The sequence below is a fragment of the Prionailurus viverrinus genome, chromosome C1, assembly GCF_022837055.1.
Source record: "Prionailurus viverrinus isolate Anna chromosome C1, UM_Priviv_1.0, whole genome shotgun sequence".
Taxonomy (NCBI): Eukaryota; Metazoa; Chordata; class Mammalia; order Carnivora; family Felidae; genus Prionailurus; species Prionailurus viverrinus.
In genome coordinates this window covers 42,182,433-42,196,579 of record NC_062568.1, presented here as the reverse complement: position 1 = coordinate 42,196,579, position 14,147 = coordinate 42,182,433, and the positions used below count along the sequence as shown (strand labels likewise).

Genomic DNA, 14,147 nt, shown 5'->3' with positions numbered 1-14,147 from the left:
TTTTTATAATTGGAATCATAGTTATTGGTTACTTAAATTTCTGTTACTCTTTCAGGTCATGTAGACAAAACATTTGACAGAAATGTTGAATTTTCTTCTGGAGGTTTTGGTGTCATGTAAAACAGTTTAAAACAATAAAAATGGGTCTAAAGGCTGGTTGGAGTTAACTAATTGTCGCCAGGTCTATTTGCCAGGCTTATGAATCACAGCTTTAGTTTCCTTTAAATCCAGAGCCTGTTTCTAACAGTCTGTTTCTCATGGCAGGCAAACTTTAGATTCAGCATATTAAGACGTACAATGATTTGTGTTGGTTTCCCTTTGTCTTATATCTACAGCAGTTTGAGAGAGCAAAGAACTTTTAGCCACAGCAGGAATTTCCTGTAAAATACAATAAATAACTGTACTTTCCTCATATGCCACATCCTTTTTTAATTCCTAGGTCCTGGGCATTTTCCCACTACTTTAGGTAGAAATTTGCTCACTTCTACAGGAAGCGATACATGTAAATGTTTTTCATTTTTTAAATAGCAAACATATAAAGATGTATCATTAAGTATAACATTAGCAGGACTTATACATTAATGGAACAAGCCACAAAATGTGGAGGACTTGCCCATCTGGCATTTATAAGTATACTGTGACTGATGGAGTAACATAAACAGAAAATGAGATAACCTCAGAAATATATAAATATGGACAGTTTAGGAAGCACTGGCTAAGAGCTAGCTCATTTATAACCTTGATAGGTATAAATGAAGTGGCCTAATCTGATTGATAATTTTACTTTGTCACATTCAAGCTAGGGTTTGCACATTTCAGGAAGAGGAAAAGATTTTTGTCAAATTTGTATATTCCATAAAAAGATAACTAATTTGCTTTGAAAGGAAGTTTAAGAAAGGCCTGGGTGATAGGATGGAAGACAAATGAAACAATAATAAATTAGCTTAGTGAAACAAACAAGGTTTTTGGTTGGCAGGGTAGGGAGATGCTTTCTTTTTTTTAACATGGGGTTTTCCTACATAGGGGAAATCCACACCCCATCCACTATTAGAATTCATCTGAAGTTTGATGGACTCTGGTTGCAATTTGGCCTGAAGGGCCTGATTCTTAATCATAAGTATGGGACTATCCCACTGAACAAGATTCGAATATCATAAAAATTCCTTCAATATAGGACTCTCTGTTCAACTGATTGCTGAGTCAATGCATCTTGGTAAAAGATTATGGAGTTTTCCTGCATCTAATGGCACCCTCTTATGTTTTTGCAAATGTATCATTATCAAAAATAATAAAAGTAAGCTATTTGTTAATGATCATAAATTGCAAATATAAATTATTACACAGAGAATTATAAGCCCTAGTTGTAAAGGAACTTTCTTAACCTCCTTATAATTTATTGTCCTTAACAACAAAAGAGAAACCTTTTTGGTATGTTTCAATGCATTGCTTACAGAGCCTTATATTTATTTGCTTACTAGCAGCACCAACAGCTCATTTCTGTGTGATCTATAGTATCTAGTCACATTATCCCAGATTCAGTTAATCTTGTTGTAATTAAGCCAGAAAGAGAGAGAAAACTGATCATTGAGTGAGCAGGTGACATTTTAAGAACCATGGTGTTTTTCCTTTTCCTTTGACATGTTTGCATGGCTACTATGCAAACCTCTCCTAATCTTTTCATAGGAACATTTTCAATGAAGTCTTCCCTGCTCAAAATCTTCTATGCAACAAAATATATACCTTGGTGAAATTTCCTGGGGCACCTGGGTGTCTCAGTGTGTTGAACAACTGACTTGATTTTGGCTCAAGTTCTGATCCCAGGATCATGAGATCAAGCCCTACATTTGGTGGGGACAGCTGCTTAAGATTCTCTCTCCTTCTCCCTCTGCCCCTCTCCCCCCTCCACACTCTTTCTCTCTAAAATAAAAACTAAAATTCCTGTCCAAATGACTGTCAATGAATGTTTTTAAAAATCCTACTTGATTGCATTACCATTACAATTTTTTTTTTTAGAAATAATGACGATGTAGATATTATAGTAACTAACACTTTTTAAAGGTTTACTAAATTCCAAGTACTAAATACCTCTATCTCTACTTGTATCTATAAATTTATATACAGAGAAACCACTAAGTCTGTATACATAAATTATACATAATAAATTATTTTCTCATTTATATTATAATAGTTAAAAAAGTAATATTATGTTTTCAGACTTTATGATCACATTATTAAAAACATGTATAGTAGGTACTATGTTTTTCTTAGGTTTACCTGTGAGGAAACTGAGGTACAAGTAGGTTTATTAATTTTACCAAGTGATTAAAAAGTGGTTAGCTCAGGATTTGAGCCAGGTAGTTTGGCTCTAGAGTTGATACTCTAGATCAAATCATAGTAAATGTATTATAAATTTTGATACATGATTTTTAAACAAAAAAAGTAAAACTTTATTATAAATACATCAATTAATGAGATGAAGAGAGGGGGGAGTTCATTTTGAAGGAGGCTTGGCAAAACCAATGTCTGCATTGTGCCTATCCTCATTTGTGGCCTACGGGATTGTTACACTTTGCAGAAATGCTTTGTAGTAAGACTCAGACAGGTGAAAGAATGCATGTGTGTGTAAAGAAGTAAGACTATAAGAAAGGAGAGGTAAAAATGAAGAAATGGCCTAAAGCTTGGACGTTCGGAATTTTGTAATGACAAGAGTTAGGATGGGGTTCAAATGAAGGTTAAAGATCTAGAATTGATTTCTGTAAAACAAGCTATTTCTGCCTACCCTTTAGGGGTATCCATACCCCAGTTTGTAGATCACTAGTCTAAAGTGATATGTCTAATATGTAAGACATATTAAATGATAAAATGCAATTCTACCATAAATAAAACTATATTGTGTTTGAGAACCATTATGCTGGGTACTGTGGTCAGAAAAATGATTAAGACTGGGGGCGCCTGGGTGGCTCAGTCGGTTAAGCGTCTGACTTCGGCTCAGGTCATGATCTCACGGTCTGTGAGTTTGAGCCCCGCGTCGGGCTCTGTGCTGACAGCTCAGAGCCTGGAGCCTGTTTCAGATTCTGTGTCTCCCTCTCTCTCTGCCCCTCTCCCGTTCATGCTCTGTCCCTCTCTCTGTCTCAAAAATAAATAAATGTTAAAAAAAAATAAAAAAAAAAGAAAAATGATTAAGACTTAAACTGTAATTTAATGTAAAGCAAACGTGAAAAGGAACAAATGATAAGAAAATGAATTTTTTAAAATTTATAGTATTTATACTGCATATAGCATGATTCCTATGCATTTCAACAACTTATTTTTTATCTATTAAATTAAATATTAGTAAGTATGAAAATTATCATAACATATTAAATAATGATTATTCTAGCACTGTCATCAGAAATCCTCTTAGGAAAATAACTGTGTTGTTGTTTTTTTTTAATATATAAAATACATTCAAAATGACACTGGGGTGCCTGGCTGTCTCAGTCAGTGGAGCATGCAACTCTTAATCTCAGGGTTGTGAGTTTGAGCCCCATAATGGGTGTAGAGATTCTTTAAAAAATAAATAAAATCTTAATAAATAAATAATAGTAAAAATAACAGTTGGAGTAGAGCAGGCACATGGCTATGAATGTTAGCAGGTGCTCAAATAAGAAGAAATCTCCTTTTCACCAATCAGGATTAGAAAATGTAGTATTGATGGGGTGCCTGGGTGGCTCAGTTGGTTGAGTGTCCGACTTCGGGTCAGGTCATGATCTCACAGTTCATGAGTTCAAGCCCCGCATCGGGCTGTGTGCTGACAGCTTGGAGCCTGGAGCCTGCTTCGGATTCTGTGTCTCCCTCTCTCTGTACCCCTCCCCCATGCATGTTCTGTCTCTATCTCTCTCAAAAATAAATAAACATTAAAAAAAAGAAAAAAAAAAAGAAAAGAAAATGTAGTATTGTACCTCCTGGAAAGGAATCAGGCAAACGAGTGATGAACAGAAGGAATAAAGGCAGAGTGGATCCAAAAAGATGGAGAGAGGCAGGAAGTAGATATGATATTGAGAGGACAAGTGACATTTTAAAAATGGTGATGTCTATCATTTGATTTGAAGTTATTTGAAGTTTTCATTGCTAGCATAGCAACCTCTCCTGAATTTTTCATTATGAAAATCTGCAATGAAGTTTACTATGTTCTAAAGCAATTTATATGAACACAATTTTTTATGGAGATCGAAAGGCTATTTCAGGAACCAATACAAAATAGAACAACTTTAGGCACTAAAAGACAGTCTGGTTAAAAGTGAATTAACAAGGAGTTTTCAGAAAAGCATATTCATAAAGGACACCAAGGCACTTGATCCATAAGAACACTGAATTTTGAGATGGGTGTTAGATTCATTCTCAATTTTGCATGTGATAACATAAATGACAAGTATATATATAGCAAAGGTTCCTCATCAGTTGGGCTGAATTCATTTTGTTGAGGGGCACCTGAGCGGCTCAGTCATTAAGTGTCTGACTACGGCTCAGGTCACGATCTCACAGTTCATGGGTTCATGCCCCAACTTGGACTCTGCTGACAGCTCAGAGCCTGGAGCCTTTTTCAGATTCTGTGTCTTCCTCTCTCTCTCTCCCTCCCCCACACACACTCTGTCTATGTCTCTCAAAAAAAAAGTAAATAAACATTAAAAAAATTACATTCATTTTGTTGAATTCATAATTTTTATTTGAATCATTTTTCTTGGAAACATGGCTCCGTAATTACATAGCAAGATGAGAACAGGTATTTTGGGGAACATACTGTCTATTAGAAATTACATCTTTTGGGGCGCCTGGGTGGCGCAGTCGGTTAAGCGTCCGACTTCAGCCAGGTCACGATCTCGCGGTCCGTGAGTTCGAGCCCCGCGTCGGGCTCTGGGCTGATGGCTCAGAGCCTGGAGCCTGTTTCTGATTCTGTGTCTCCCTCTCTCTCTGCCCCTCCCCCGTTCATGCTCTGTCTCTCTCTGTCCCAAAAATAAAATAAAACGTTGAAAAAAAAAAATTTAAAAAAAAAAAAAAAAAAGAAATTACATCTTTTGATTCTTTAAAAAATTACATTTAAAAATATATTTTGTATGTCTGATTACCTATTTTTATAATAGATCCTTAATCATATCTCTTAGAAAAATTATCTATATTTGGTTTATCTATATTTGGCTCTGAGCAACAGGATACTGTGCAATAAAACTTACAAAGGATGGTAAGACAGTCATGGATGGAGTTGATCTATTGAGCATAGTTCCAAAGACTGAAGATATAATTTTTCTGGAGTATTTTAATACAGTTTACAAACATTGAGTTTCATATTTACCTTGATTTACTTCCTACTGTTCTAATCAAACTGATTCACTACTGATTCTCTGAACTATTTGCTGAAAATAAGATTTTCTTAATTTTTTTAAATGTTATAATTTTTTCAATTTTTTTATTGTTTATTTATTTATTTTTGAGAGAGAGAGAGTGCAAGAGGGGGAGGGGCAGAGAGAGAGGGAGACACAGAATCTGAAGCAGGCTCCAGGCTCTGAGCTGTCAGCACAGAGCCCCATGCCGGACTCCAACTCACGGACTGTGAGATCATGACCTGAGCAGGTCAGACACTTAACTGACTGAGCCACCCTGGCACCCTAAATAGACGTTTGTTTTAATAGATGCAAAACTAAAATGTATGAAGATGTTTAATTGTTTCCCAAATAATCTATAAATCAAGGTAATGAATATACAATCAAGGTAATGAATAATTCTGAAGTTTAACTGAACAAGTAACAAGACAAATGGACCTTTGAATCCAAAATAATTTTAGTAGAATTTAGTAAATATAACAATGTAGTAAAGTTTGAAATCAGTAATAGAAAAGATTAACTATTTAATACAAAGTGTTGGTAAAACTGTCCATCAATTTGGAGGAAAAAATTATATCTGAGATTCAGTGCCAGTTGGATTAAGATTTCAATGTGAAAGTGGACTATTAAAGCGTTAGAAATTTAAAAGTTAATATTGTTGCTATGTTGGAGGCATAAAGAATTTTTAGGAAGATTATTAAATTTTAATGATAACCGGAAACAGATCCTTCTATTTCCTGAATTCAATCTAGCCAGAGATATTCTCCTTATTTTTTTCTCTTTCCCACCTCTTAACCATCTGTCATATTTCAGAGTATAATCAATGATTATCTAAATAAATCAGGGCAAAAATATTCAAAGTTAGAAATGAGCTATTACAAATCACTTTATTTGTTACCAATAACTTCAGATAGTATTCTATCTCCAGTTCCTATCTTTAATTCAGAATAATTAGGGTCAGAGGTTCCAGAATCTCAAAGCTGAATGGACCTGAGAAGTTTTATAGTGTAACCTGTTCATTTTACGGATTTGGAAGGTAGGAGTTTAGGAGACTTTTTGCCTCGTATCCCACAGCCATGGTAGATGATCTAAGACCAAGAATTTTCAAAGTCTCACTTCTGTGCTGCTTTCATGAGGTTAAAATTAAATCATACATGAGTCAAACTAATATGATGGCAAACGCAATTCTGATTCTCTGTTATATTTTTTTAATCTCCCCAAAGACAATTATTCAGCCTCTTTCGTGCAGGAATTTAAACACACATCCACCTTGAACTGTACTTGTTGGAAATAAAATTTTAGAAACTACAAAAGAGGCAATTGACTGCTCACAAAGAATCTTACCAATACTCTGCAAGTCAGAGATCAATCTAATGAACAGAAAACAGTTTATATTTGTACCTTTCATTTTCAAGCCACTTCCAATCTATCTCCTTCACACTACCCAATACATGTTAAAATTTGTAAGTTGGAAAGACAGAAAAATATTGTGTAATACTTTTAATTTTCACAAGAAGATGACTAGTACACACAGATGGTAGAGGTCAAGATCAGCTTTTGCCTAGTTAAGTGAATTTTCTTCCATTTTGTGCTCTTTCCTATATATCTTCATAATTGGGGCTAATAAAAATTGATCTGGCTCCACTTCACATAAAAAAGTTCAGGGGGAAAAATCCAGCTGTCAGATATAAGTAGGCATTTTGAGCATTCAAGCCTTGTTTTAAGGAACAGTGAGTCATATAAAATGTAATGTGCAGAGGAAGCTGACACATAAAAGGACAGAACAACAATGATGAGTTCCCAAAGACATGCTGTGGGAAAAAGAATAATTATAGAGAGTCTATTTTTGGGTCCAGCAGAATTACTTTGGAATTTAAAAATCAGAAGAAGGAATTATGTCACTTAGCTTTGAATTCAAGATAAAATTATTTAGAAGCCTTTTTCATTAATGTTCTTATAGTTTATCAGGATTAAACATGATTAATTGTTAAATACTTTGCAGTCTAAAAATAAGTTAGGACAGGAAAACCACTTTAATTTTGTCAGGAAGAGGGTTGTGAGGTGTAATAATAATTGCATAATAACAGTTCCATGTTATCTGACATGGAACTATAATGCTAAATATAAATAAGAAGACAAATCCGTCTATACCAGTAATCTTTCTGGAAGCACCAATGCCCCCTGAAACTTGTAATTAATGCCCAGGATTGAAATGGAAACTATTTGACCAGGGAGTTCAAAAAAATAGTCTCTAGAACAACTTAAATCTTTAAAACAGCTTACACCACTCCCCCATTTTCCTGTTCCCTTATTTATAAATGATATCTTCTTATGTTCCAATTACAGGAAAGTTTTACAATCATTTCTAGGAATCTAACAGTGACTATGTGAATCACAAAAGAACGACCTTTACAGGCCAAAGTTAGTTCAAATGAGCAACCTAGCTCTATAATTTTATAACGTTAAACATAACTTGTTTTCTATGTATGTATATATAGAAACATATATATATATAGTTATAATATTAAAAGCTTAGCTGCAGACATTATGTGTGTGTGTATGTGTGTCTTTGTGTGTGATGTTTGTGGCAAATACTACCAGATCATTAATATTACTATATCTGCTGGACCCATTCAAATTAATTTAACATCCCTAGTTCTCTGGTCAAGGAAATAAGAACTTCAGGGCTAAATCCATACCTGATGATCCTGAGGAAATGACTTTATAAGTTTGACAGATGTCCATAAGTCTATCCTTACCAGTATTTTGTTAGACTACCTTTCAAAGTTTTCTTTTATTCAGAAGTTATTTGACATTAAGAATCATTCTGTGAAATATTTCTTACTATTATTAACATGTTCATATTATTCTCAACTCCACTGGAAATCCAACGTGTTACTTTCATTAGGGCCCGAATGTTATTTTGGAGTGTATGCAATACCTGAAGGTAGGGCCATCCAAAGATTTGACAGGTGGCATCACAAGTGGTTGATGTGTCATCGTAGAACCCTGGATGACAAGAGAACATTCCTGTGAATTTGTTAATATTATTAGTGAATAATGGGATTTTAGAGATTTTAACTTGAAGTTATATACTAGTGTGCTTCTTTTGTTAAAATCGTAAACCTTGTATTTCAAATGTTGAATTTTAATGGGAAGTTGGGAGGAGATGTATCAGGCACATTTAGGCTGCCAGGTTGCCACCATGTTAACCAAGAAGTAATCAAGAACTTTGTTCTTGGCACCTTATTTTTTAAGAATGGAGATTCTTAAAAGACATGGAGGATGGTCCCTGTTGTTCAAGATCGTAGCAGTATGAAGAGGTGGATGCTCTGGAATGTTCAGGAGAAAGGTTGTTCCCAGAAGACAGGATGACTCGATGAATGGTTCTGAGGACGGAATGACATAGCTGTTTCAAAGTATAGAAAGTAGGTCCATGTGATTGAAGTGGAATGAATGAGGGGCAAAGAGTGTCATAGACCTTGTCAAAGAGGGAGGCAGAGGCTAGATCATGACAGTACAACATTTAACTTTCTTTAAACATAGGACACTACCAACAAGTAAGATTCATCCACTGCTAAACAAAGAATGTATATGAATGGAGTTTACATGCATCTTTCCAGACTCAAACTAATGTTGAAGGCATCTCGAGTTTATCCTGCTTTGCATTTGCATGGTATTTAGACTTAATAGAACTTCAAAGATGTCAAATTTGTGTTTGCAAATTATGTACCTCCAATGGTTCATATTGTGATTTGAGGGACGTTGACTGAACTTATGTTTATGGATCATCAATGTGTTGCTACTTTTTCAAAAAATTTTAATTTTTTTTAGTTTAGAGAGAGAGAGAGGAAGCGCATGAGTGGAGGAGAGGGGCAGAGGCAGGGAGAGGCAGAGAGAGAAAAGGAGAAAGGGAGAGAGAGAAAATCTCAAGCAGGCTCCATGCTCAGCGTGGAGCCCTACATGGGGTTCCAATGCAGGATTCTGGGATCATGACCTGAGCTGAAATCAAGAGTCAGATGTTCAACCAACTGAGCCACCCAGACATCCCTATTTGTTGCTACTTCTAATGATAATCTTTGAATTATTGCCAAGGATTTCTATGAAGTCATAGGGATTTTTACATGAAAAGTCAAAAGTACTAAGAAAGCTATGTTAAAAGCAATCTCTGCAATCAAATCTTTCATGACTCAAAAAACATTTTTGTATTACTTTGTAAATGTTTATATCTTCACATATTTTAATAATTTATTATATATTATTATAAGGTGTGTAGTCTATGTTCCAATTAGGATCATGATCTGGTCTGATTAAGGAGATGTGTATTTTTACACCAACAAACATTGCACATTTTTAGAATCTGGATTTTCTACAAGCTATTTTGGAAAAAATAAAAACTCTTGTCAGTCTCAGGCTTTACTGGCATATCTATGGAATTCAGAAGGTTCAAAGTTGAAGTTTACTTTGAGAATTTTCCCAACTTGCTATAAAGTAGCACATGAAATAGAAAGGACTACTGTTTTTTTTTTTTCTGCATGGTTCTAAAAATTTTATTTTTCATTCCAGCTGAAAATGCTATGAAAGAATCTTTTCACCCTTTTGGTGATTTGGGGTGAGTGAAAGAACAAATATGTCAGTAGTCATGGCTATCAGAAAATTTATTGATGTGGTAATTTTGATTAGTAAATGTGTTGTACTTATTAATAATAAATGTCAGCGTAGTCTTACTTCCACTTTCCTCTGAATAATATCCATATCTGTAGTACCAAAGATTAATTAATATCCAAGAAGAAAAGATACAAAGAGGGCACTTGAGTGGCTCAGTTGGTTGAGTGTCCGACTTCAGCTTGGGTCACAATCTCACAGTTGGGTTCATGGGTTCGAGCCCCAGGTCAGGCTCCATGCTGACAGCTCAGAGCCTGGAGCCTGCTTTGGATGTTGTGTCTCCCTCTTTCTGTGCCCCTCCCCCACTCAGGCTCTGTCTCTCTCCCTCTATCTCTCGAGAATAAATAAACATAATTTTTTTAAAAAGGAAGAAAATGAAATCAAAATCAACTAAACCCTGAAAACACAGAAAAGAAATATAGCAAATAAGGCTAATAGATAAACCCTCTTTATATAATGTCATGATGAAACACAACAATTGAGCTAAAAAAATGCAAGCCTAAGTATGTTTAGTAAAAGGAAATTAGAACAGGGGAGAAATGTATTGGTTAAATTCAGCTGATGGGCATAAGGGTAATCATCTCCAAAATGAAGGACTACGTGAAAGACAAAAATTCCAATGCCTTCTATAATGTTTTTATGTATAAAAAATAATTTTACCACAGTAGAGAGAGAGACACTAATACTTTCAAGATATTGTAGCTCCATAAATGATTTTAACTATTCAAAAGATTATAAAAAGCATACAGCACATGTCATTATACATTTGTCCAAAGTCGTGGAATGTTAAACACCAAGAGTGAACCCTAATGTAAAGTATGGATTTGGGGTGATCATGAAGTGTCGACTGTAGGTTCATCAACTGTAACAAGTATACTATGGTGCAGCATGTTGATAGGGAGGGTGTGCATGAGTGGGGGCAGGGGGTGTGGGTAATCTTTGTTCCTTCCATTAAGTTTTGTTGTGAACCTAAAACTGCTTTTAAAAAATAAAGTCTACTAAAGAAAAAGTGCACATGCACCTGAATGGAATTACTCATTTTCTTCCTCTATTTTTAAAAGAGATTTTGATATATATTTTGATGGGGGTTTTTGAATAAAGGAAATGGGGAGTTAGATATAATTCTGCACATTATTAGTCTGTGTTCTTGTTCATGGTGAAAAATGTTATTCATACATTCCCAGTTTTAAAAGTTATAAAACACTTTTTCCTTTCCCTGGACCAGCCAACCCAAAATAGACAGTCCTTCTCTTAAATAATTATAAGCAAAAGTGGCTTAACCATAATTCTCCAACATCAAGTCACTGCTACCCAATTAAAAACAAATGTTTCTGAGAAAAATTTTAATTCTTTTTACATACAAATTTGCTGTGATTCATAATCAGGACAATGCAAATTAAAACCACAATGAGATACTATGTTACTCCCACCAGACTGGCAAACATTTAAAAGCTTGACAGTAATACAAAGTGTTGGAAAGGATGTGGTGCAGTGGAAACTTCGTACACTGTTGATGAGAGTATAAATTGGTACAAGCACATTGAATTGCTAAATTCCTGAAACCCCACTTGTAAATTATAATCCCTGAAGAAACTCAGAGACATGTGTACCAGGAGATTCGTAAAAAATACGTTCATTGCTTTATTGTTTACAATAGTAAAATGGTTGGAAGCAATCCAAATGTCTCAGCAGGAGAAAAGGGACATTCACTGTGGTACATTCATACAGTAGAACACTGCAACCGTGAAAAGAAAGAACCACAGCTACATAGATACATTAATAGGGCTGCATCTCCAAAATGCTGAATGAAAGAAGCAATCTCTGAAGACTATATTCAGAGTGATTCCCTTTCATAAAAGTAAAACAAAATAACGCATTGCTTAGAAACACATATGTATGTGGTAAAGCCATAAAGTAAAGCAAAGGAATGATTAGTACAAGCTTTGGGTAATGGTTTACTGCTGGGGCTGTAAGTGTGACCTAATGGAGAGGAACATGACGGACAAGCTGGGTTCCAGGTATATAGGAATTTATTGATTTAAACAATATATTTGTGCTATACATAATCAGCTATATGTATAAGATTTTTTTTAGTTATAACACATTTTTGTAGAATAGTATGAAGAATATGATTTCTTTCTCTGTAATTATGCATTTTTTGTGGATTTATGTATCAGCATATCAAAATGCAATATATTTGGGATAGGTCAAGGCACTAGGTGGGAGAGCAGCTGTCTCACATAGTACTGATCCAATTTTTAAATTTTTTTAAGTTTATTTTACTTATTTTGTGTGAGAGAGAGAGAGACAGAGAGAGAGAGAGGACAAGAAGGGTAGGGGCAGAGAGAGAGGGAGAGAGAGAGAGAGAGAGAGAGAGAATCCCAAGCAGGCTCTACATCATCAGCTCAGTGGCCTCTGTAGGGCTCAAACTCACGAATTGTGCGATCATGACCTGAGCCAAATCAAGAGTTGGTCGCTTAAGCTACTGAGCCACCCAGGCACCCCAGTACTAATCCAATTTGAAAGTTTACTTCCTTTTGGCAAGATATTGTTAAGATTAGACCCCCTTGGAATATTTCACAGTTAAATCATAGTCAGTGCACAATTTAAACACATACTTTTACAAATATGATTTAGGCATATGAATTCTATTTGATTTTAGGTTACTTTCCAGATATGGAGGAAAATAAGGAACACCAATGATGAGCATCTCTTGAATTAATGTATATATGTGTGTGCATGTGTATTTATCCCCGAGTCCAATGAAAGAGGAAAGGGTCAGTAAAGTTGTATTTTGGATTATTACCTGGTTCTCAAGACTTTTAAGTTAAGATGGTTCAGACAGGGAAAATATACACCTAAATCACAAACTAATAATTAGGAAAGCCAGAATTAAAAGAGAAGGTAATATATGTGTCTTGTTATTTATGTGTAATTCATGTGAATTAATGCTTGTTATTTCATTCAGAAAGAGAATTACTTGATTTAAAACATGGGTCATGTTCATGCTTTTATTTTGTTATTATAAATTTGAACTTAATTGTGTTTTTATACCTTAATTCTCATCATATCCGGAGTTCACTAAAGAGAAAACTGTTTTCAGGACACACAGGGATCATGTAAGCATCTCTTCTCTCTATAGGCTGAGCCATCTCAGCCTGATTTGGAAGGTTTAGAATGAGCCAAGGTTATATTTTACCAAACAGTTCTGCTGCTTTAAATGTGGTATGATGGATACAGCCCATCCTTTTGAGATGCCTTTTGCCTTTTGAGAAGGTGTCCTAGACAGACTAAGACTTGCCAGTAGGTCAGACTCTATGTACCCTTAAAGTACAGTCATTGTCTTGAGCAGTTGGGTCCAAGCTTTAGAACACAATTATCATCCAGGAGGTGGTGTTTGCTTCTTACAACTTCTCATGAACACTCCTCACCTCTTATCAGAAGGAATAACTTCTAGGCTTAACCCTCAATCCAATTTCCCAAACAAAAGGGCAGATAAAGTTTTCTTATCTGAACTGTTAGACCAAGCAGCTGAAAGGCATTTGCATACTAACTTTTCCTCCATGGCCTTGTATCCAAAGTGTCTCCACATGTTAATTTGTGCAGTTCAGTGCTGGATTTTTTATTTCCTAAACTTTCTGGCAAATAAAATGTATCTTAATGGACCAATTTATCTTCTTTTATTGCCTCTCTTTTATCCTCTCTCTTTTCCTACCTTTTTCACTCCTGGTTTTTAGATCTAATTTATTTTACTTTCAAATCCCATCTCTCACTCCTTTTACTCAGTGAGCAATAATTACTAAGTTAATTACATTCTACAGTTATATATATATTTATCCTGTAAATGAAACTTTTTCTGAATCTTCTCTTTTTTTCTGTTCTCCAGATTGGCCCTTCACTTCCTAACTTGTTCTCTTCATTTCTTGTTTCATCAACTTCTGGGTGAATCTCCAAACCCTTCATCTTGCCATTTACCAAAGACATTGTCACCAGACATGTAACAAAATGCAGTGTTCTGGATTTACTCCAAGGTGAGGACAGGTTAGAGGTGAGGTGAGGACAGTTAGAAAGGGGAATTTGTTAAAATAGGACTAATTAGGGAAGTGTTAATAACATTTGTTTTGG

At 35.1% G+C, this 14,147-nt stretch overlaps 1 protein-coding gene across 2 annotated transcripts in view; it reads right to left on the bottom strand.

Moving 5' to 3' along the window:
- CALCRL (calcitonin receptor like receptor) overlaps window positions 1–14,147 on the bottom strand; it is a 104,162-nt gene that overhangs the window by 75,991 nt on the left and 14,024 nt on the right. The window contains exon 2 of one of the 2 annotated variants that reach the window (XM_047872110.1): window positions 8,299–8,366. The exons of the other annotated variant lie outside the window; for it this stretch is intronic. The gene's annotated coding sequence lies outside the window, so the exon portion shown is untranslated. The remainder of the gene's footprint in view (window positions 1–8,298; window positions 8,367–14,147) is intronic. 2 annotated transcript variants of the gene reach the window in all.